This window comes from Bidens hawaiensis, unplaced genomic scaffold, assembly GCF_021521415.1.
Source record: "Bidens hawaiensis isolate Kalapana, Puna unplaced genomic scaffold, B.hawaiensis_p1.1 tig00001382_1, whole genome shotgun sequence".
In the NCBI taxonomy this organism is placed as follows: Eukaryota; Viridiplantae; Streptophyta; class Magnoliopsida; order Asterales; family Asteraceae; genus Bidens; species Bidens hawaiensis.
The window spans coordinates 3,844,047-3,869,065 of NW_027491078.1; the positions used below are offsets into that span (position 1 = coordinate 3,844,047).

Below are 25,019 nucleotides of genomic sequence, written 5' to 3' on the forward strand. Positions count from 1 at the left end.
AACAATAAGAGGGTTATGTAACTAGCATTTTGGATACTTTCTTTTTCTATTAGCGGAAAATTGGTGAATATTGTTGCGCAAATTACACTAAAATAGGACTGTTCAAAGGGTAAGACCCTACCTTTTACCTAATATCCTACCCGGATCCTTTACCCTTTTAGGAAGAAATGTGGACCCGAGACCCTACCCTCTAAACAATAAAAGAGTCGGGTATAAATAAGTGTTTCAAGGGTCCAACTCTTTACCCTTTAAAGCGGTAATCGCAGCTCATTTTCTGCATTTATTAGTTGCATATCTCATATATGACTTTAATATATGAATCCTAGAACAATTATATTTTCATTTAATAACACAATAAACTCTAACTTCGAAAGTTTATTAACCATTTGAACTGATGCAAATAATATTCACATTCACAAATTACATGTAGAGAACAATTCCGTGATTTTCACATATATATGTTTCCAATGAATAGTATGGCCTTTTATTTTTATTTTTCTTACTAGTTGGGAAATTTATGATGAATCATATATAAAATACAACCTCTCCTACATTTCAGATTAATCGCGAATCTGATGTATATTTATCTAGAAACTAGTAAACGGGTCAAGGGTTTGAAAAATGGTCGGAACCTTGAAACCCTTTTACCCTTTAAGGTGAAATTTAAATACATTTTACCCGACCCATATTATATATTTGGGTCTAATTAAGGGTTTTACAAGTCGGGTAAAAGGGTTTCAAGGGTTTTACCCTTATCTTGCTCACCCCGCACTAAAATGTCATGGACGTGCTATATATAAATGTTATGAAAATCAATGAAAATAAAAAATAATGGCTGTAGTACAGATATCTCAACCACTAAAGTACTAAACCATAAGCCTTACATCCGGTCTATTGAAAGTAATTCACATGAGTAATTGGCACATAGTTTTCTCTCAAGTGAATGTTATTTAATTATTCAATACATCAAGAGTTGGGTCACTTGAAGACTTGGTTTTTTTTTGCTTAAGATTAGTTTTCAAGTTTGTTTCCTACTTTCATGTTTGTTTACATTATGTGTGTGGCTATTTAAGCCTTTGATATTTTCAATTTTAATGTACGCTGCAATCTGATTCTAGTTGAAAGAAAGAAAACCCTAATTTGATTCAATACTTTGTTCTTTATTGCTCTTGATATCCAACATTGTGGTATCAAAGCACAGGTTGAGTGAATTCATCCCTACCCGTGAGCTTTTCCCTTTTTTTGCTCATCTTGATATCCGATGATTACGCAAACAAAGTATCAGAGATCTCTTCGAATTCTACCACGCTCAGGGAGACTTTCGAGCAACAGAAAATTGTCAAGAAATTTCTCACAAGCTTACCTCGTCGATTTGTTTATATTGTTGCTTCGCTTGAACAAATCCTAGATCTAAAGACGGTTGGGTGTGAAGATGTAGTGGGTCAGCTCAAGGCTTATAAAGAACGAACCAAAGATGAAGAACCCCAATCCATAGATCAAGGTAAGCTACTGTTTCATTATTCCGATAACCGGAATTATGAATCAAGTAGAGGAAGGGGACGAGGAACCGGTGGAAATCGGAGTAGGGGTCGAGGTTGAGGTCGAGATAATAACCAAAGCCGGGGAACCCAAGACAATTTCAAACAAACCGATGAAAAACAGAAGGGTAAAGATCGGTAAAAGTTACAATGTTACCGATGTGACCAGATGGGTCATTTCGCTTCCTTGTGTCCCGAACGAAGAAAGGAAACAAATCTAACTGAGGCCAAAGAAACCCTAATGATGTTACAACAAGTTATTGAGTCAGTTTACTTAAACGAAGAGAAAGTTTTACCAGGCCGGTACCAATCCGAAAGACAGGAATGAGGGATTTGGTACCTTGATAATGGTGCTAGCAACCACATGACGGGAGAGCGGTTATTATTTTCTAAGCTTGATGAAAGAGTGGTAGGCCGAGTCCGTTTTGGTGATAATTCCCAAGTCAAAATCGAGGGGAAAGGCACTATTAGTTCGTGTTAATAGGAGGTTAGATGTTAAACACTAATCTTAAATGTTTACGCGCTTAGCACCGTATAACGTAGAATTTCTAAAATAAATAATAGACGTCTGTAACTCATTTTGTGTTTAATACGATTTATTTATAAACATAATTGTAAAATCTATTCGTATAACATAGAAATCAAAGCTCCTAGTTCGTTTAAACATATGCTCGCGCAAGTCATTTAAAAATTTCACCAACGCTCGTATCCGTTGGATATATCCAAAAGTTAGAGTAATTTAATTAATAATAAATTACCTAAATGCAATGTCATGTAGGCTTATGCTAGACTAGTTGTATTAAATTTAATAAAATTTAATCAAGTGGGAATTAAGGTATAGAAATCATAATTAAGCTTGTACGGAAAATGACCTGTTTAGCGTAGTGCCACATATTCTTTTTCTTCTTCTCGTTATTGTTTTATATGAGTAGTTTTTACATGGAAACATAGCATAGCATAACATAACATATAGCATAACATAACACAACATATAGCATAGCATAACATAACATTTATGAACCCATGAAGATTTAGAGCCTATATATATGGGTGCATGCGTAAGAAGTTATTTTCATCCAATACAAAACAACTATTTACTTCTCAACTTATTGATTTTATTGTGTTCAAACATTACCTTAAGCGTAGTGAAGATGACATTCTTGTTCGTAATGCTGTTTTTAGTCTATGGTACTCTCTATCTTTTGATCTTTTTTTTTCTTTTAATATTATAGCATTTTTCTAGTTGTTGATAGCGACTCATATGTTGCAGGTTTGCAGACATCATATGTTTTTGCTGATGAAGGATCGCTAGTGAGTGACCAAACACAATCTATGAGTGAAACTAAAATTGATGATTCTTGTAAAACAGATAAGGATTGCCTTAGGCATTGCCTCTTCGGTGGTGATTGCCAAAAGGATAACACTTGTAAATGTCTATGATCATTGGAAGTAATTCGAAAAATCACAATAATATTAAATTTTGCTTCCTAAAAGATAATAAATAATAGTTACTACAACATCATTAACTTTTCTTCCACGCTTGAAAATAAAAAAACTAAACACGTTAAAAGTATTGCTCACAATGAGGAAGATGTCGAGTGTTAATGATGAATAATCATAGTGCTAATTTTCGTGAAAAATATTTTATTTAGGGAATACCAATACATTATTTAATCGAATCAACTTATAACCCCAACCTCATATGTGTAGCAGTTTCAACAAAGGGTAACAATATATCGTTGTCAAAATTTATTTTATGTGATTAATCCTTCTAAGTTTTGCATTACAATACTTTGTTTAAAAGGCGCCAAAAACATATATACTAAGAAGATTTTATGAGGATATATATAGGGTAAGGATCCTAAGAGAACCATTGGCAAATTAAAAATTTTGAGAACCATTTTGGACCACTAAAAAAAACCTCTAAAAATATTTAAAAAATTATAAAACAAAAAAAAAGTAAAAAAACCAAAATTCTTATATTTCATTCCGGTTTCATTAAAAAAAAACCAAAATTCTTTTTTTTTTAATTCGTATTATACCTATACACATATGTATACTTTCATTTAATCTCTAGGCACGTAATGTACACATATGTACATTATCATTTACCTTAAATTATACATATGTGTATAGGAAAAAAAACATATATGTACTTATTATACATATATGTACATATTATACATATATGTATAATTTAGCTAAACCGAGATTTTAAAAAAACTGATTTTTTTTCTTTTTAGTTCGTATTAAACATATACACATATGTATTTTTTCATTTAATCTCTAGTTACGTAATGTACACATATGTATATTATCATTAACCTTAAATTATACATATATGTATAGGAAAAAAAACATATATGTACATATTATATATATGTATAATTTAGCTAAATCGAGATTTTTTTTAGAAACCGGGATGATAAATAAGAACTTTAGTTTTTTTACGTTTTTTATTTTTGTGTTTTTTATTTTGTTTTATGATTTTTTTTATTTTTGGGTTTTTTTGTGGTCCAAAATGGTTCTCATAATTCTCAATTCCTAAAAAGTTCTCACATGATCCTGATCCTATATATATGTGTCTATATATATATATATAGGATTAGGTTCGTTTCAGAAGTGTTTCTTAGTGCGAGAAGTTTGAGAAATGAATCGAACCAACCATATTTTTTTCCTTTTTCTTTATCATTTATTTAAAGTTAAGGGTATTATAGTAAAAAAAATGTATTTTATTAATATTTGGCAAATCATAATTTATGGGGAGTTACAACTAATTTATTTTTTTATTTGTTTTCAATTTTTGACTATATTGAATTTTTTAATTTAAATTTCATATATTAATCCATATAATAGTATGTTCTTGAGTTCAACTGTGTCGACTATTCAATCAAAAGATACTTATCAAATTGATTATTTTTTATTAGCATAGGCTTGATATCAAGTGTGACAAATAAAGGGTAATAAATAATAATTAAACGATTGTCTTACAATCGTGCCTATTTAATGCATAAGGAGTGAACATGTAACAACCGTCAAAATTTCGAGCCAAAAGTGTCAACTAGTAAAGTTAAGAGGACCAAAATGTATTTATTACCAGACATACATAAGTAGTGTGAGTATACGGTTTGTCGTTTAATCATATATAAATAAAATATTTTAGTTTATAATTGAAATATGACTACTCGAGCATTAACAGATAAGACGACCGTTTTAAGATACGAGACATTTAAGCGAAAACTTGATATAATAAAACATTAAATAAAAGATTGAAGTTTAATAAATAATTATATATAAAATATACATATTCAACGATAAAGTATGTATATATTAACTAGTTAAAAGTATATATATAAAGAATATAAAGAAACAATTATTGGTAGATTATATGTACATAAAATATAGAGTGAAGCTTCTTACCCTTTTTAACAGCTCGTTCAAAAATAAAGGGCCACGTATTTTGTTCATGCCACTAATCCCTAGTTAAATGCCAACATTACGTAATATATCAACATCTGTTTCTCCATCTATGTAACATTGCAACAAAAAGAAAAAAAAATAATAAATATCAATATATAATAACTAAGTTAGCCGCCATATGTAGACATGCATCTGAACCTCTAAATTCAAAAGAGAGAACTACTAAATATCTATATGTATAGGAATGACTTACTGAGTCCATCATAATCTAGTTCACAATATGATGGGTAATTTTGTGTGGGAGTGTAGAGAGCTCGTAGAAATAACATGGCACGAGAGTTTGGATGATGAGACGAAATCAAGACATGGCGAGTTACCAAAAGATCAGGGACTAAAAATGGACAGATTTAAAGTTTTGCATCTTCGCGTATCGCGAAGAATTAAAGTTGCATCTTCGCGTATCGTGAAGTTGCAGGACACGTCATGGGACACGTGTCACCACGCGGTGACACGTGGCAGGCCGAAGTGATACGTGGCAAGCCTACATAGGCAACTCAACAAGCCTAGTGCATCTTCGCGTATCGCAAAGATGCTTCGCGTATCGCGAAGTTGCAGAAAATTTTCTATAAATAGATCAGCCGTGGGGTGTTTCACATCCATCCCACACACTCCAAAACACATAAACAACCTCGATAAACGTGCCATAACCCTGATATGTCGATATTATGATGTTTTTGACCTCGAAGTTCGTGCTAGACTTCTTCCAAAGTTGCTCTCTCGACTTTCCTTCAAGTAGAAGTGATGTCCAAGTAGAGCATAGGCATTTCGTATAATAAGCCATATAAGATAGGGGTTCTGCCCGGTTATTATATTATAAATGGCTTAGACTCTAGTCGGGGATATAGCCCATACCTTGATTATATAATAAAATGAGAAAATAGATTTTATGAGTCAGATTATAAATAAAATATTATGTCTTTATTATAAAGATTTTTATAAATATTTCTTACGATAAAAGAAATGTGACATGTACGTTTCTTCATGAAACGTAGTTTATAAATGATTAACAAAAGTAAGGACTATAGGTCCTTACATTTTATAAAAGAGATAAATGTCAAGGTAAAGGTTATGCAATCGGACTAAAGGTCTGAAGCTAGATCATTGATCTAGTACTTATAAAAAACGTTATTCTCGTACTATAGGTCAGAGGTAACAAGACAAATCGGTGAGAAACACCAAACAAGAAGAAAGGTGAATACGTCCAACTTTTTATAAAACAAGTCTTGAATGTTTGCATGGGATTATATATCCCTAAAACTTTATAAACAAAAGTAATGCTGGCCCTCAGGCTATTGTATACGTTTGTCTGGATCCTTACATATGTGGATAGACGGTGGGCACACCGCACCACTTGCTAATGCCTCCGCCACTTGGGCCGGACCTAAGTAATGTCAGAGAGGGGATTATCTCGTGTATATTGATAGTTGCTAAGACCTCAATGCTGTGGTATCGCTGAGAGGTTTCAAGTATAACTGGAGGTTAATAATAGTAAATTTAACTTGGTTTGTTTCATAAGTCATGATGGGCCGGGTCATAAGATACCCGAGGGGATAACTAAGTAACTTAAATGTTTTGTGTCAGCGTATTCACCAGCATATAGCTGACGTATTTTTCCCAACATTTCAGGAAAACAAGTATAGTACACGTAGCAGGGAATTGAGTTACTCATAGAGATCGCTATATGGAGATGGCTCAGTTTTAATTAGTAAAATAATATGAACAGTGTAACATCCCGAAATTTTTATTTTGATAAATAAAAGAAAGTTATGTTTAGTAATTTCACGTTTTAGTTATTTAATGTCGAGTAAGGAACGGGTCTTGGGCTTAGTTATTTTATGAACTCGGCCTGTCTCGACCCGTAGGAAGCCAACCCGAGCCTAACCAAACCCGTAGTATATAAACGAAAGTTCTTGACACTTCCACCATTTTCACCATCTTCCTTCACTTACACCCACCCAAACACTCTCATTTCTAGAGAGAGAAGCTAGAGAGAGAAAGTTCTCAAATCACAAATCCGAGTCCACAATCTAGTTCCTAATCGTTTTTGGTAAGTCCCTCTCGAAAATCATCCGTTTTCATAACCATTTTCGAGCTCAAATCGAGCAAAAACTCCCTATTTTCGTAACTTGAGTTTTCGGGTCAAAAACCGCCTTGTTTTGATGTCAAAATGCAAGCTTTTGTGTTTAAAAGTACAAGGAATCGATAGCCCTTTCAATCCCGAGCATTTCCATGTCAAAAACTTCGATTTTGGGTCAAAAATCTGGAAAATCTGGAAAACCCGTGGGTTTCTCCGTCGCCCAGCTTGAAGGAGTCGAATCAGACTCATTCGATCGAACCAGTCGATCGAATCAGTCCATTCGATCGAATGCGTAGATCGAACAAGTCCAGTCGACCGAATAGGGAAGCAACCGAATAGTCTCCAACTCATTCGATCGAATGAGTTTTGTATTCGATCGAATGAGTGTTGTATTCGATCGAACGTGTTCCTATTCGATCGAACGTGTTCCTGTTTGATCGAACGTGTTCCTATTCGATCGAACGTGTTCCTGTTTGATCGAACGTGTTCCTATTCGATCGAACGTGTTCCTATTCGATCGAATCAAGCCAGAACCAAGCTGTTTCCGAGTTCGCCTAAGGTTTAACTTCGCCTGAAGCGAAGTTCGTTTATAAAATGAATTAATAACCTAATGGAAAATGTGTTAAGGCAGTTATCGAAAACGAGTAGTAGTAGTTAATTGATATGTGTAAATATTATACAGTTAGCCGAGCCCAGTTAAAGAAAGGAATTACAATCAACGGAGAACGTAACCGTATTCAGGTGAGTTTCTAGCCCCATTTCCTTGTTATGTTTTCGGGGCTGTGTGCATACTCGATGTGAAGTGTGAATCCACTTACTTTAAGTGGTAAGTGTATGCTATAGATGTTATATGAGGTATATATTTATAATGCTTGTCGGTACGTGAACGATCTTCGGATATTGCACGTATCGCCAAGGATAGCGATTGCCAAGTGGTTGATAGTGTGTATGAATGATGTGATGTGACTTGTTCACTACGTAAATACTAAACTAATATGAGTGTGACCAAGGCAGGTTGAGGTAGAGTGTGTTAGAGGTAGCAGGAGTCTAGTAAGGGTGTTAGTGGCATAGCGTGAGTGCGTGATAGGGAAAGCCTATACGTGCCTTCGTTATTAAGTGGCATAGCGTGAGTGCGTGATAGGGAAAGCCTATACGTGCCTTCGTTATTAAGTGGCATAGCGTGAGTGCGTGATAGGGAAAGCCTATACGTGCCTTCGCTATTAAGTGGCATAGCGTGAGTGCGTGATAGGGAAAGCCTATACGTGCCTTCGTTATTAAGTGGCATAGCGTGAGTGCGTGATAGGGAAAGCCTATACGTGCCGTTGTAATTAAGTGGCTAAGCTGTAGGGGTAATTAAGTGGTTAAACAGTGGCATGTTAGACAGTGGACTATGTGTCTTCGGATACGTATATATATATTGTATGAAGTGGTTGTATGATAAGTTGCTTGATTAACTAGAACTCACTCAGCGTAGCTGACTTTTAGTATGCACGCAGGTGAGCTGATTATAGAGTTAGCATGAGGATGACACACGGCATGGATTGAACGGCTGGCATCTGAAGAAAGAAGTAAAGATGTTTTAAATATAAAGTTTTGTGTTATGGTATCAAAGAAAAGATTGAATGATTTGTAACAAATGATTGATGTTTTATATTCCGCGAAAAGTTTTAATAAACTCTGATTTGAAGAACTGTGTTTATGAGTAAATCCGACGCGAAAGTAGGGCTTCCGGTAACGGGGCCTTACAAGTTGGTATCAGAGCATAAGTTCGAGAGATTTAAGCATCCTACATGCTTAGACTCGAACAGAGAATGAGATTTAAAATGAGAAAGAAAGAAGATGCCAGTTCAAGAATGCCATGTGTCGCTCAAGCAAGATCAGTAAAGGTAAAGTGTATGATTAAATGATATATGTTAATGAGAAAGAAAAGATACGTGAACGTTAGGGATAGGAATAATTGATTGTTTGATTTGACAAACTGCTTATGTAGAACCAGCACAAATGGACTCATAAAGGGAAGTGTATAGGACACGGAAAGTAACGTGATCAGCTAATCACAACTGGCCACTGTTATTACCTGTTAGCCTTACTATCCTTGTACTAGATAGATCCTTGAGTGATGATGTTTGTGTTTTCCCTTTTAGATTACGATGGCTGGAGCTGGAGAATTTGTTGAAACTGGGGGTCGCACTGGGCGTCGTGGCAGGCCTCGTCTTGTCCGGCAACCCTCGGTGGAAGAAGCTTCCCACACCGAAGATGAAGGAAGCGCAGCTGGAGGAGACCAGAACAACAACGAAGAAGTTCAACTTAGCCCTGCAGTTCAAGCAGCCATTGTTCAAGCTGTAGCTGCTGCTGTGAAGAACCTGAATCCCGAAGGGTCTGCTGGAAGCCGTGAACGAACCGTTGAAGGGGCAGGTGGTAATAATAGAAAGAATGACGAGAGGGAAAGGGATAACTCGAGTGAGGTAAAGTCTGTGAAAGATGATGAAAGGAAGAGGGGCCGAGGCGGTTGCAACTATAAGTCCTTCAAAGGTTGTGACCCGCCTAAGTTGACTGGTTTGGGAGACGCAATCGCTACCCTTCAGTGGATAACCGCCATGGATAAGGTTATCCGCATTAGCGAGTGTCGTCCTGACCAAGCAGTGGGTTATGCCACTCAGTCATTTGAAGATGAGGCCATGTACTGGTGGGAAACGGTCGAACAAAGGAAGACCCGAGAGGAGATTAAGGCCATGAGGTGGGATGACCTTAAGGAGTTAGTGATGAAAAGGTTCTGTGCTGATGCTGAGGTTGAGAGGGCCGAGATGAAGTTTCTGAATCTAAAGGCGGACAAGATGACACATCGTGAGTACACCACTGAATTCAACCGCATGTCTAGGTTGGTACCTGACATGGTGAACACCGAGGCGAAACGGATCAAGTGCTACGTTAGAGGACTTCCCCAGAAGGTCCGCATGTTGGTCAGGGCCAACAAACCTGTTACCTTTGAGTCTGCGGTCGAGTTGGCGGAGATAGTCTATGATGATCTGGCGGCGGATGATGTGGGAGTGGAAGATGAGGGAAAAGGGAAAGGAACTAAAAGAGCTGGGGATATCGTGGAACATGCAGGGAGAAGGACACAGAAGATGGCAGGGAGTGGAGCATGTAAGGTGTGTGGAAAGATGCACTTGGGGGAACGCAAGGCTGGTCCAAACCAGTGCTACCGATGTGGGAGGGAGGGGCACCTCTCCCGTGAATGCACCGAGGACCAGAAGTGTTATAGGTGTGGTAAGTCAGGTCACATAGCTAGGGAGTGTAGAGAAGCCGTGGCAGTGAGGGAAGGAAGAGGAAACGCGTGAAGGGATGGTCTATTAGCTGCTGAGGAGGTTGCAGGAGAATAAGTGGCATGTCACAGTTGTTTTATGTTTAGTAGTTAAAGAGTGTTTTATGTTACAGTTGAACCTATGTTGTTTAGCAAGCTTGAATGATTTCCTTTTATGTTATGAAGTACTTGTGACTTCTTGTGCTTTAGTATGAACGATCTATGAATTTAACTTGAATGCATGTTGGTTATAATAAATAGTTGTGTGATGGTAAAGCGTGTAAATATAAGAAGTTTTCCGTTTATAGGGAATAAGTTAGGTTTCGGGGGCGAAACCTCTTTAAGGAGGGAAGACTTGTAACATCCCGAAATTTTTATTTTGATAAATAAAAGAAAGTTATGTTTAGTAATTTCACGTTTTAGTTATTTAATGTCGAGTAAGGAACGGGTCTTGGGCTTAGTTATTTTATGAACTCGGCCTGTCTCGACCCGTAGGAAGCCAACCCGAGCCTAACCAAACCCGTAGTATATAAACGAAAGTTCTTGACACTTCCACCATTTTCACCATCTTCCTTCACTTACACCCACCCAAACACTCTCATTTCTAGAGAGAGAAGCTAGAGAGAGAAAGTTCTCAAATCACAAATCCGAGTCCACAATCTAGTTCCTAATCGTTTTTGGTAAGTCCCTCTCGAAAATCATCCGTTTTCATAACCATTTTCGAGCTCAAATCGAGCAAAAACTCCCTATTTTCGTAACTTGAGTTTTCGGGTCAAAAACCGCCTTGTTTTGATGTCAAAATGCAAGCTTTTGTGTTTAAAAGTACAAGGAATCGATAGCCCTTTCAATCCCGAGCATTTCCATGTCAAAAACTTCGATTTTGGGTCAAAAATCTGGAAAATCTGGAAAACCCGTGGGTTTCTCCGTCGCCCAGCTTGAAGGAGTCGAATCAGACTCATTCGATCGAACCAGTCGATCGAATCAGTCCATTCGATCGAATGCGTAGATCGAACAAGTCCAGTCGACCGAATAGGGAAGCAACCGAATAGTCTCCAACTCATTCGATCGAATGAGTTTTGTATTCGATCGAATGAGTGTTGTATTCGATCGAACGTGTTCCTATTCGATCGAACGTGTTCCTGTTTGATCGAACGTGTTCCTATTCGATCGAACGTGTTCCTGTTTGATCGAACGTGTTCCTATTCGATCGAACGTGTTCCTATTCGATCGAATCAAGCCAGAACCAAGCTGTTTCCGAGTTCGCCTAAGGTTTAACTTCGCCTGAAGCGAAGTTCGTTTATAAAATGAATTAATAACCTAATGGAAAATGTGTTAAGGCAGTTATCGAAAACGAGTAGTAGTAGTTAATTGATATGTGTAAATATTATACAGTTAGCCGAGCCCAGTTAAAGAAAGGAATTACAATCAACGGAGAACGTAACCGTATTCAGGTGAGTTTCTAGCCCCATTTCCTTGTTATGTTTTCGGGGCTGTGTGCATACTCGATGTGAAGTGTGAATCCACTTACTTTAAGTGGTAAGTGTATGCTATAGATGTTATATGAGGTATATATTTATAATGCTTGTCGGTACGTGAACGATCTTCGGATATTGCACGTATCGCCAAGGATAGCGATTGCCAAGTGGTTGATAGTGTGTATGAATGATGTGATGTGACTTGTTCACTACGTAAATACTAAACTAATATGAGTGTGACCAAGGCAGGTTGAGGTAGAGTGTGTTAGAGGTAGCAGGAGTCTAGTAAGGGTGTTAGTGGCATAGCGTGAGTGCGTGATAGGGAAAGCCTATACGTGCCTTCGTTATTAAGTGGCATAGCGTGAGTGCGTGATAGGGAAAGCCTATACGTGCCTTCGTTATTAAGTGGCATAGCGTGAGTGCGTGATAGGGAAAGCCTATACGTGCCTTCGCTATTAAGTGGCATAGCGTGAGTGCGTGATAGGGAAAGCCTATACGTGCCTTCGTTATTAAGTGGCATAGCGTGAGTGCGTGATAGGGAAAGCCTATACGTGCCGTTGTAATTAAGTGGCTAAGCTGTAGGGGTAATTAAGTGGTTAAACAGTGGCATGTTAGACAGTGGACTATGTGTCTTCGGATACGTATATATATATTGTATGAAGTGGTTGTATGATAAGTTGCTTGATTAACTAGAACTCACTCAGCGTAGCTGACTTTTAGTATGCACGCAGGTGAGCTGATTATAGAGTTAGCATGAGGATGACACACGGCATGGATTGAACGGCTGGCATCTGAAGAAAGAAGTAAAGATGTTTTAAATATAAAGTTTTGTGTTATGGTATCAAAGAAAAGATTGAATGATTTGTAACAAATGATTGATGTTTTATATTCCGCGAAAAGTTTTAATAAACTCTGATTTGAAGAACTGTGTTTATGAGTAAATCCGACGCGAAAGTAGGGCTTCCGGTAACGGGGCCTTACAAACAGGTTTATCAAAACTTTATAAATCAAATACTTGGATATTCATTTTTTCGAAAAGTTTTCGAAAGAAATTAATATTTTATTTATAAGCACTCGGATATTCAATATCCGAGAAGTTTTCAAAATAATAATAATAATAATAATTTATTTTTAATAAAGTCTTCCGCTAAATCAACCCGCAACTCTGATATATTTTCAAAACATATACCAACTTTGGGTCACACGCCTAGGCCCTAAGTCGGAGTGTGACAGAACCATTTAATTTTATTTTTCCATCTTCTCTCTTATATATAACTTATTTATATGTATTTTTTTAACTAAATAATCTTTGGATGATTTTTTATTTTAACGGCAAGTAAACTTTTTTATGTTAGGTTTAGTTATTAAAATACTAAAACTAAAAGGGAGTGAGACAAGTGAGTGAAAGATGGAAAGCAGATGTTATAACATTTATACCTATATTATTATTAGACAAATTTGTCCTTTTAAACATAAAACACAAATGACATTCTTAAAATAATTACAAAAATACTATTCTATATTTTAAACCATTGATTTGTATAATCAATAGATGAGATTCACTTCTCACACTTCTCACTGTAATATCACTTCTCGTATGAACCATCCTATATATAGGTATTCTTCTACTTCTACTTAAAATTATAATTGTTTATTTGTTTATATAAATTGTTAATGGGCAATTAAATGATTTTTTATAGGTAAACTTCTTTTAATTTTTGTTGTCTTTAGAATTTGAACCCAAGACCTCCCCTCCAAACTCATGTGCTTTAAAGGTTTTATCTTTGGCAATGGAGCACCACCCCATTGATAACAATTGAATGATTGATTATGGTTTGTTGAATATACGGATAATACAAATTAGAAATTGTAATTGATTAGGGATTTAGGGTTTATGTGTAAATTGAAATTGATTATGGATTTATAGTTTAAATTTTGACCCTTCTAAAATTAAAGAACTTGGAAGATGAAATAACAAAGTTTTATTAGCAATCTTTTTAAATAAAAATTACAAGAAAATGATGATATCGATCCATAGGCAAGTTAAAAAAAAACAAAAAATTATTGTATGTAATATCGTAAAAAAAATGCGGTTATTGTACAAAATACAGTAAAAAAAATTCGTTTACATTGTATGAAATACGGTGATTTTTTTTTTATTTTTGAACGTTACATCTAAGATTATAGTCTAAATCTGCTACTGTATACAAGGTCATCTTGCCACGATAAATCATACTAGTGATTTAACATATATGTTTAACGTTCATCTATCAAAATAGATGTGACACCATCGATACACGAGTCAGTGGCCTTGGCATCAAGTACTAGTAGCAGTCTAGAAATCCAATCTTAACAAAAATCATAATAAATAAACAAGTAATTAAATTTGCGTTTGTTTGAAGGCAAAACACCAGAGAAACACACACATACCATTAAAAATTTGCATTGTTCGAGTGCGAAGGAACAAATACAACATACATTTAGTTTCGCTTGAAGGCTAATACTAGAGAAACACATACAACGAGGAGGCATCACGAGAGCCGACTCGCTTTCGACATTGAACTACTCAGTACTTTGAGCCCGACGAAAACGATTAATTATTAAACAATATTAAACATGTAAAAAATGTGTATTGTGATTCCTATGTGTTTTTTTATTATGTAATAATGCAATTTAATTTTTACACATCACTATTTTCTATGGAATTTATGCACATTTTAATATGAGTGATATATATATATATATATATATATATATATATGAGAAGTATAGTTTGAAAACCCTCTTGAGTTGAGAAAACCCGTGAAAACCTTATGTAACATCGTTTTTTTTGTTACATGTAATATATGTTGTTACATTTAATACAAAACACCGAAAACATAAAAAAATATGTTTTGCTATTTTTTTACATTTTTTAAATAATTTTTATATATGTCTTCAGGAGAGAGAAAATGTAAATAAACTTTTACATTTTTTTATTAACTTTAATTATGAACCACAAGATTTAATCTTTAATTAACATGTGGTTGAAAATGGGTTTCTAGAGTTTTCACAACTCAAGTGAGTTTTTAATTTAACCTAACCCTATATATATATATAGAGTTTTCACAACTCAAGTGAGTTTTTATTCTAACCTAACCCTATATATATATATATATAGGGGAAATTTCAAATGAGAACCCCTTTGAGTTTTAAGAACTCGAAAGAACTTAGTGTAACGATTTTTTTTTCCGAATTTTTTTTACACATGCGTAGTATATGTAGGTTATATATATGTAAAAAAATTACAGAATTTTTTCGCACCGAGTCGACTTTTTATACATGTGTAACGGACGTAAAAGTTAGTGTAATTAGTTACATATTTATTCTCTCTCCTATTTTGACTTTTTTGCCAGATTTAATCTCAACCACATATTCTAATTCATTTAATTAAATGTGTGGCCTAGAATGAAATTCTCAAGTTCTTAAAACTCAACATGATTCTCAAAATATCCCTCCCCTATAGAAATATCCAATCCTATTACCATAGGTAACATTTACTAACATTTACCAAATATTAGCCTAACTTAAGTAAATTGCAATGAGGTTCATACAATATCCAATCAAAGTTTACCAAACACCATTACTTATAAGCTACTTATATATACTATATCATTAATATTACCTCTTACAACATAAAAAATCAATCATTTCTTCAATTATATCTTTTTCATTATTGCTGTTCATTTGTGTTCATTGTTCCATCTCAAAACCCGGACCCCCTCCTGCGGGCCAGAAGAAGCCCGTAACTTCCTCTGACCCTAACTCTATCTACAAATCCTTCCTCGAATGTCTCCCGACACAATCGCCTCAACCCGACCCCCCTCATTCCCGTCGATAGTTTATAGCCCCACCGCCAACGCTTCGACCTACACTCAAACACTAAAAGACCGCCTTAGAAACCTTCGTTACGATGCACCATCCGCAGCCAAACCCGCCATCATTGTAACATTCGTTACTTTTAAAACCCGAAAACCCGACCCATTTCGATTTTCGGTTTTGTTTATACACACACACACACATTAATAATATTCTCGAGGATTCATGTTTATTGATCGTTCGTTTTTATATTCGTTTGTTCAATTTACGAAATTCCAAGATTTAAAGTTTCTAGTTAAATGACCCTTCAACTATACGGGTATAATATATCCAAAATATTATAACTTTATTTCATTCTTAACATTTCAAAGTACAAGGTTCACCTTGTAAATATACTTTAAAATTGTTTTACAACAAATAGAAACTTAAGGGACCAAAGTGTAAAATCTGATTTAAATTATATTATAATAATAATATAAACTTACAGTGTGACATTTGTCAATTTCGGGTTATTTTATACTTGTATTCTTAATGTAAGCCCGACCCGTTTTGTATCCCGAACCTTTCGATATTATCAAAATGATGAATTGTATGTTAAATATTTGTTTAATAGTTGTTGAAAAAAAACACCCTTTTCGGTTCTTAAAATTCTCCGAAAACGCTCAAAACGAACTCCAGGGACTAAAACTACCAAAATGGAGACTTGAAGGACCCATTTGTAGTTTGTGCTTTCTTGGGTCTATAACCAACCCATTTTCATGAAACACCCTTTATGAAAGTCCCATTCAACTTACCCTATATATACACACCCATATTCTTCATTTGTGCTTGCTCATTTCTTCATTTCTCTCTCAAATTCTTGAATTCTAAGGTTGTTCTTCATAAGCTAATCTTTCATTTTAACTAACTTCTCAATATTTAAAGCTTGATGTTACAACATATATATAATATACACTCTTTGTTTACCTTCGGTCTTTCATTTCTCCGGTCTCGGCCGGTTGAAATGTCGGACTAGTAAGGCAAGGTTACATGGAGGACTTTGTAGTCCTTGTTTATATATTTAACAAATCTAACCATATAACTTGTTATACTTGCTTAAATTCTACATATTTTAGTTTATTTTTCATATTTGTCAAGTTCCATGGTATTGGGTATGTGGTGACTAGCCTCGGTTTCATCCCGAGTTGAGAACCAAACCAAAAACCGAACTTTTGTTTAAAAGCATTATTGTTAACTTTTTGAATATAAAACTTGAGTATTATTATTTATAAGTTATTTTACAAGTTCCATGGTAATTGGGTATGTGGTAACCATCCTCGGTCTTATTCCGAGTCAAGGACCGAACCAAAAACCGAACTTTTGTTTAAAAGCTTTATCGTTAACCTTTTGAATGTAAAACTTGAGTATTATTATTTATAAGTTATTTTACAAGTTCCATGGTAATTGGGTATGTGGTAACCATCCTCGGTCTTATTCCGAGTCAAGGACCGAACCAAAAACCGAACTAAACCGAGTTCACTCACTTAAGACACACAAGTGTGTTTTTAGCCACCAAAACTCATATTTTTCTTCAAGATTATATTTTAAATCAATTTTAGTTAATTTCTAAACATACTTGGCATGTCGGTAACCAACTTGATCTTATAACAAGTTCGAACCGATAAGGTCGTATACTCGCTTAACGAACGTTAAGGTTCTTCACAATAGAACTACATACTTGGTTAAGTCTATTTTGATTTTTTTGAGTTATCTCATAACATTTATTATTTTGGGAAGTTAACTGTGAGCTTGGTCAATTATCAAGTCTCGAACCGACAAACCCGAACACTCGTTTAAACCTCGTTTTGGTATTCTTATAACCAAAGGTTTTGCAATATCGCATTTTAACCCACATTATTACTTAACATAGGTTGAGTAAAAAAAGAAAAAAAAACTAATGAATAGAATACCGAGACCCGGTTTCGAGTAAACTTATTTTACAAAACTCATTTCTTTAATTTCTCAAATATTAACATTTTAAATCCTAAACTTTATTTATTTACTTTATTTGTCATGTATTTTATTTTAAACCCTTCCAAGACTACCTACTAACACAAGACCCGTTTAACATAGGTCTTGCTCGTTAAACCGATCTCTCCGATTATTCACGACACTATCTTTCAAGTTTCTTGTTAATGTGAGTACTTTTTCATCCCCCCGTTTTTCATCTTTCGTTTTGGGGGTGGCATTGCATACTTATTAAAATTCAAACGATTTATACTTAAGTCTTAAACCACAACACGTATTGTATATGTTTACTTAAATAAATGCTCGATTTGGTGTTATATGCTTTACATGATTAGGTGCAAATTCTTGAATGCTAAGGCGGGTAGCCTCTTGAATGCTAAGGCGGGTAGCCTCATCAAAGTATGATCATACGTTAATTCCGAGTATATATGGTATCCCCATATAGAAAGGTGTCGTCAATGTATTCTTATTGACGATTTCATTATTGTCGTCAATGTATATTATTTACGGTTTTATTTTCTAAATTGTTGCTATTATTTATTGTTTTCATATAGTAGTTGTGGATTTCATACTATATACTTATTGTCCAAAACTATGAAAATTGCTCACCAACCTTCGTGTTGACAAACTCTATTTTATGCAATGTTACAGGTTTGATGTTAGCTTGATTGGATTACTTGAAGAAACTTATTATCTTGGCTTTAGGATATTAGAAAATAAAAGAACAAGTTATTTGTTTATCTATCTATTTGACATTTTGTATGAACAATTGTTGTGTTACTTATGATGATATGGATTTAAATGAGTTGTTTAAATATTCTAACTTTATAGTGTCATTGTGCAATGAGAAATCATGTCGCGCCTCGACGTTTCCGCCTTCACTGGTCGGGGTGTGACAGATTGGTATCAGAGCCATCGACTATAGGATAGGTGGTTAGACGTAACAGCCTAGTATAGTTTATGCTCTAGGGTCCCTATACGTGTGCTCATACGTGTTTACCCTACTTGATTGTTTATTGCATTTATTAATTATTTATAAACTTGTTTAAAAATCTATCTCATCATAAATGTACACATACACACATTTCCAATAGTATTCTAAGGTATTTTTATCTTAAAACAAAACATTAGTTTTTATATTGTGTTTTATAGATCACAAGCTTAACTTGGATCTCGTTGTTTACAATCTCCTTAAAGCTAGGTTCTACAATTTGTTTTGTGACGATCGTAGGGAACGAAACACTTGATTCGATCATTTGACAAAAAGATTCCAAGAATCGAAGGTGATTTACTTACCTGGGATGATTGGGTTTAGTGTTGGTTTCTAAGTCAAGCAACTCGAGTTATATGAGCCGACACTTTAAGTTGTCGTATTCGAGCGTTCCGATCGTCTCCTTATTTTTTTGGTGTTGAAAACATTAAAGCCACGGTGATACGTGGACAAGTGTTTTTAACATCTCGTTGTATCTCCGTTTTATTGTAAGTTATTATCATGATTTGAGTCAACAACATGAAAGACGCGGTGATAAGTGCACCTGTTCGACTCCATATATATTACTTTTACATAAGTTTTTATTGCCGGGATATCAAATCATGGTGGTTCATGTACGATTTTCCCAACTATATATATGTTTACAAGAAATTTTGTTATTTTTTTTCGGAATATCAAATCATGGTGGTTCATGTACGATTTTTTCGACTATATACAAATTTCAACACTTCAAAACGTCCAAATTTTAAATTCTCGAAACTTTGAAACATATACTTATATATACGTTTTTATCATTTGGTTTATGTATAAACTTTATTTCTACTAACATTCTCATCCTTATGACACTAGGATTCACGTGAAAAAAAATGGTTACACACATCTTCTATTTTAAACTCAATGCCCTCAAACTCACTACAATTCTTTATAATTTTTAGAATGCCTCCGCTACGACGCCACTACCGCAAGGACTCCAGACGCAAGATGGCCGCTTTAGTAGCCGAACAAGTCGCCGCTGTGATTCCCAAACTCCTAACTCACTTGCAAGCAAACCAACCTCCACCCGTTGTAGCACCCGTTGAACCCACACCCGCTCCCTACTTGTATAAACAATTTACAGGTGCTAACCCAACCAAATTCCTTGGTACGAACTGTGCGACTACCTTGTTGCAATGGTTTGAAAAGATGAAAAGTGTGTTCCGACACAGCGAGTGCCCCAAAGCGAAGAAAACTAATTTCGCTTCGAGCATGTTTGAGGAAACTGCTCTTACGTGGTGGGGTAGTGTTATGCATCTCCAAGGGGGGGAAATTGCCATGGCGCTTCCATGGACCGAACTTAAGGAACTCATGATGAAGAATTTTTGTCCCAAACACGAGCTCCAAAAGCTTGAAGCCGAATTTTGGGAATTGAAACATGAAAGTGGTGATAATGCCGCTTACTCGCTCCGTTTTCATGAATTGAGCACCCTTGTACCTCATTTGGTTACCCCGCTCGAACGTAAAATCGACAAATACATCGGGGCTTTACCCATGCTAATTCGGGACTCAGTCATGAGTAGCAAACCCGAGAACCTTGAGGATGCAATTACTCTAGCCGGTGCGCTATCGGAGAACATGCAATTACTCTAGCACGTCACAAGTTTTTCTTTCGTTAGTTATGTGATTGTTTACAAACCGATTCACTTATATCGTACATTGATGTACCTAAAGTGGTATATAAAAATAATGCTATAAATCAACCTAGCATAGCAAGTAATAAAAACCTAGAATACCCTAAACCAAACCACTAGCAACAGGCAAGTGAACTTATCGGGTGTAGAATAGTTATGGGAAGTCCGGGAATATCGAACCCTAGAGACACTAATTAAATTAACAAACTTAGATTCTAAAAGCTAAATAAACTAATAATTAAGAAAAAGATTCTTTTTAGATTTTTATTTATTTATATTATAAAACTAATTATTAGTTAGACTAATTTAACCTAATAAATTAAACTTAAAATTCTAAGACTTAGACGAAAACACTAATGAGAAAGGCGTTACCTAGGCAAGGAATCCGAATTGTGATGACTCGTGCTTTTATCGGTTACGGGAAAATGCTATTGGAATCGGGAATCTAAAAATATGAACCCTAGGAAACCTAATGGATCCCTAATCACTCTCAAGGTTCACCTAAGAGGAAATCCTAAAGATCATGTAAAAACACCGGCTTATTAGCTCACTTGACAGTTCACCAATTATGATTAATTACCCTAAAAAATAGCTAACCCGTCGGTTTCACTATCTCAATGCACTTAAGTACACGGGGTGGTCTAGAAGAGATTTAAAAGACATGGGTAAATCGTGAAACTAGGGAAAACTAGGCAAACTTCCTGTCAGACAGTTCAACCTAAAACCCTAATAACAAAGACAAACCCGACAACTTATCACCCGTCGGATATCTAAGCAAGTAAGAATATAAACTTCTAATAATATGCTAAAAAAATCAGTTTCTATGGTGAATGCGCTCAATAAACCATAAACAAGTTGCAAACATACAGTAAACAACCCTAACATGCACCTATAATCGAAAGACATTCAATTAAGCGACATGTGAAACATTCATTCAAGCACAAATCAAAAGTAAATACGCATAAATAACATCCAATAAATCTGATCGAAACTTTTAATTAACCAAAATCCAACAAACAATTCCCGAAAACCGTTTAAACCCTTAATCAATTACAAAACATCAATCCAAGCCTAGATAACTAAAAAAGTTTAGCCAATAATCATGTTCAAAACAATAATAAAATAAATTGGTTCAACTAGTTTCATAATAAAAATAATAGAATTAAAAATAAGAAAACCGTTTTTGAGTGAGTAGGTGAGAACCCTAACACCTCAAATAATTGACTTGCGGCCGATGTTCGTCTTGTTGTCTCACCTCTCACCAATCAAAAACAATATCCCATGGCTTATGTGTGCTTTTGTGACTCCGCCAAAAGAGAAAACTAATAACAATCTCTCTTTATAATGGCTCCAAGAATTTGACTGACTTCTATCTGCTCTTCTGTTTGACTTCGGCTGCTGTGTGTCACCAACCAATAATTTATGTGGTGGTAAATTAATAAGGATCTATGAAAACCTATCTTGCATTCCACGTAGCCGCCAAAGAAATCAAACTCCGAAGGCCTTTTTTTATTCCTTTCGTGGGCTAGTGCAAACCTTTTGGGCCCCATCCAATTGCACCCTACAAGAAATAACTCAATTAGTTACAATAACCAACTTTAAATATCGAGTTCGATGAATGGTCCATTCCATTTATTCAAGTATATTAACTTTGTTATTTATTTTTTTCTCCACCGAGCATTTAACCATCACCTCACATTATTATTATTATATTATATTATGTGTTATTTCTTTTCTTTTCTCTTTTTTTTGTAAGTGTTTTATATAGTTATAATAAAGTATTATATATCAAATGCTAGACTCGTCATTCGTCGGTCTCAAATTTATTGAAAATGTTCCATTTTAGCTCATAGTCTCTAAAAACCATTAAACTTACACATGAACCAAATAATAATAATAATATTCATTAAAAACTTGGCTCTAAAGTATCCAAAACGTAGGGAATATTTATATATTTATATATATTTTTTAGACCACATCATACATGTTAATATTATTCGTGCATATTGTTTATGATTATACGTGAACTTGCTTGCAATGTGTTTATTGTTTTTATGGTGAAAGTTACGCAAACGCAAACGCATACACATAGTGGAGGGTCCGATGAGACGTACCCGCGCCGTTTAACGTTACGACCTCGGTTGTTTACGTAAGGTGGTTCTCATTTCCCTGACTTCAACGGCTTCGGCTAAATGAACGGGAGGACGACACTATTTGATTTCATTCACTTTACGCTTGAATACTTATTGCATGACGATTGTTGAATCGCGAGTTATATATATATATATATATATATATATATATATATATATATATATATATATATATGCAAAACTTATGAAAACTCACCAACATGTGTTGTTGACAAAATATATTATTTTAAACGTGCTGCAGGTTGATACGATGAAGTGCTAAGGATGAAGATCATTAGTATACCTTAGGTTATTTAAATAAAGAACTTATTTGTGATTTGATGAAGTGTTTATTGTTCCTTTTACTATTATGAACAATTTGTGTACTTGCTATACTATGAAATGAAATAAATATAATTATTGTCGCTTTAATAGCGTTACGAGCTTATGAGTGATCTGTACGTTACACCCGGACGTATTCTGGTTAAAGCTGGGGTGTTACAATCATCGCTGCCCCGACCAAAGAAACCCAAGTGCAAGCCATCGTCCTATGCGCCAAAAAACTCGGCGTCCAAATAAAAATCCGCAGCGGCGGACACGATTACGAGGCGATATCATACGTCTCGTCCGAAAAAAGTTTCATGATACTCGATATGTTTAATATGCGGTCGGTCGAGGTTAACATCCCGACCGAAACCGAAGTGGCCCAAGCCGGGGCCCACCTCGGGGAACTCTATTACCGCATTTGGGAAAAGAGTAAAGTGCACGGGTACCCATCCGGAGTGTGCCCGACTATTGGTATAGGGGGGCACATAAGTGGGGCCGGGTACGACACCATGATTAGAAAATTCGGCCTTTCGATCGATCACGTGATCGACGCGAAAATCGTCAACGCTGCCGGAAAGATCCTCGACCGAAAATCAATGGGCGAGGATCTTTTCTGGGCCCTTCGTGACGGGGGCGGCAGCAGTTTCGGCGTGATATTATCGTTCACGCTGAAACTAGTCGTCGTGCCCAAAGTTACCACCGTGTTTCGGCTAGAGAATTCTCGAACCAAACACGGCCGATATTATGAAATGGCAGTCGATTATGCCCACGATCGACAACGATTTGTACATTCGGGTCGTGTTAAATGCGGTTACGGTAAATAACAAAAAAACAGTAAAGGTAACATTTGTGTCACACTTCTTAGGTGACTCCACTAGACTATTAACATTAATGACCAAATCATTTCCTGAACTAGGGTTAAAAAAAACAGATTGCACTGAAGTAACTTGGTTTCAATCTTTACTATACTGGGCTAACTTTGATCTTAATACAACAAAACCCGAAAAATTTCTAGACCGAAGTTCGAGTTTAAGTCATTTTAAACGAAAGGCCGATTTCGTGCAAACGCCTATACCAAAACCCGGGTGGACCGCGATATTAAACAAGGTGTCGGAATTTGGGGGTGGGGTGTGGGTTGGGTTCAACCCGTACGGGGGAAGATGAGTGAGGTACCCGGGAATGCAACCGCAATGCCTCACCGAGCGGGGAATTTGTTTTAGGTTCAGTACTCGGCGGATTGGAAGGAAGCGGACCTGAAAGCGAGTGAGGATAATATGAAGAAGGGGAGGGTGATGTATGACGAGTTATGTGTCGAAGAACCCGAGAGGGGCGTATTCAAACGAATTATAGAGATTTTGACATCGGTGTGAACTCAGGGGACGAGTTTAACTTGGGGAAGGTTTCCGGGGAGAAGTATTGGAAGGGGAATTTTGATAGATTGGTGAAGATGAAGAACACAGTTGATCCGGATAATTTTTTTAGGAATGAACAAAGTATTCCTACTAGCAAGATGTAAAGAACAACAAAGGCTAAAAGAGGTCATACATTTGTTAATAAACTAGTGTTGTTGTATAATTGGCATTGAAGTATACATAGATGTGTATACATATAGTACAATATATTAATAATATTTTATAAAGTTTTTAGTGTAAAAAAGCCATCATTAAACTTTGAACTATAGCTAATGTTTTGCATTAAATTTTAAAACTTTCAACCATTTACAATTAATCCATCAAAATAGGCCCATTCGTTACCGGCCCAATGTTCCTCGGTTCCACTTAATAGAAGAAAGGAAAAGAATGGAGGGAAAGAAACAAATGTGTGCTTTCCAAAATTTTTTAAAAGAAGAAAAGAAAATGAAAGGAAGCATAAATTTGTGCTGTTCTCAAGTTTCATTTAAAAAAAGAAAAGAAAGAAAATAAGGAGAAATAAGAGGTTTTAAAGAGTAAACACTTTCCTTTCATTTTCTAAGTTTCATTTAAAAAAAGAAAAGAAATAAAATAAGGAGAAATAAGAGGTTTTAAAGAGTAAACACTTTCCTTTCATTTTCAAGTTTCATTTAAAAAAAGAAAAGAAATAAAATGAGGAGAAATAAGAGGTTTTAAAGAGTAAACACTTTCCTTTCATTTTGGACGGCATTAGAAGGAAAAGAAATGACAGAGATGA

At 35.4% G+C, this 25,019-nt stretch overlaps 1 pseudogene; it reads left to right on the forward strand.

Moving 5' to 3' along the window:
- Positions 1 to 1,537: 1,537 nt before the first annotated feature.
- Positions 1,538 to 24,382, forward strand: LOC143572889 (berberine bridge enzyme-like 21; annotated as a pseudogene).
- The last annotated feature ends 637 nt before the right edge of the window (positions 24,383 to 25,019 follow it).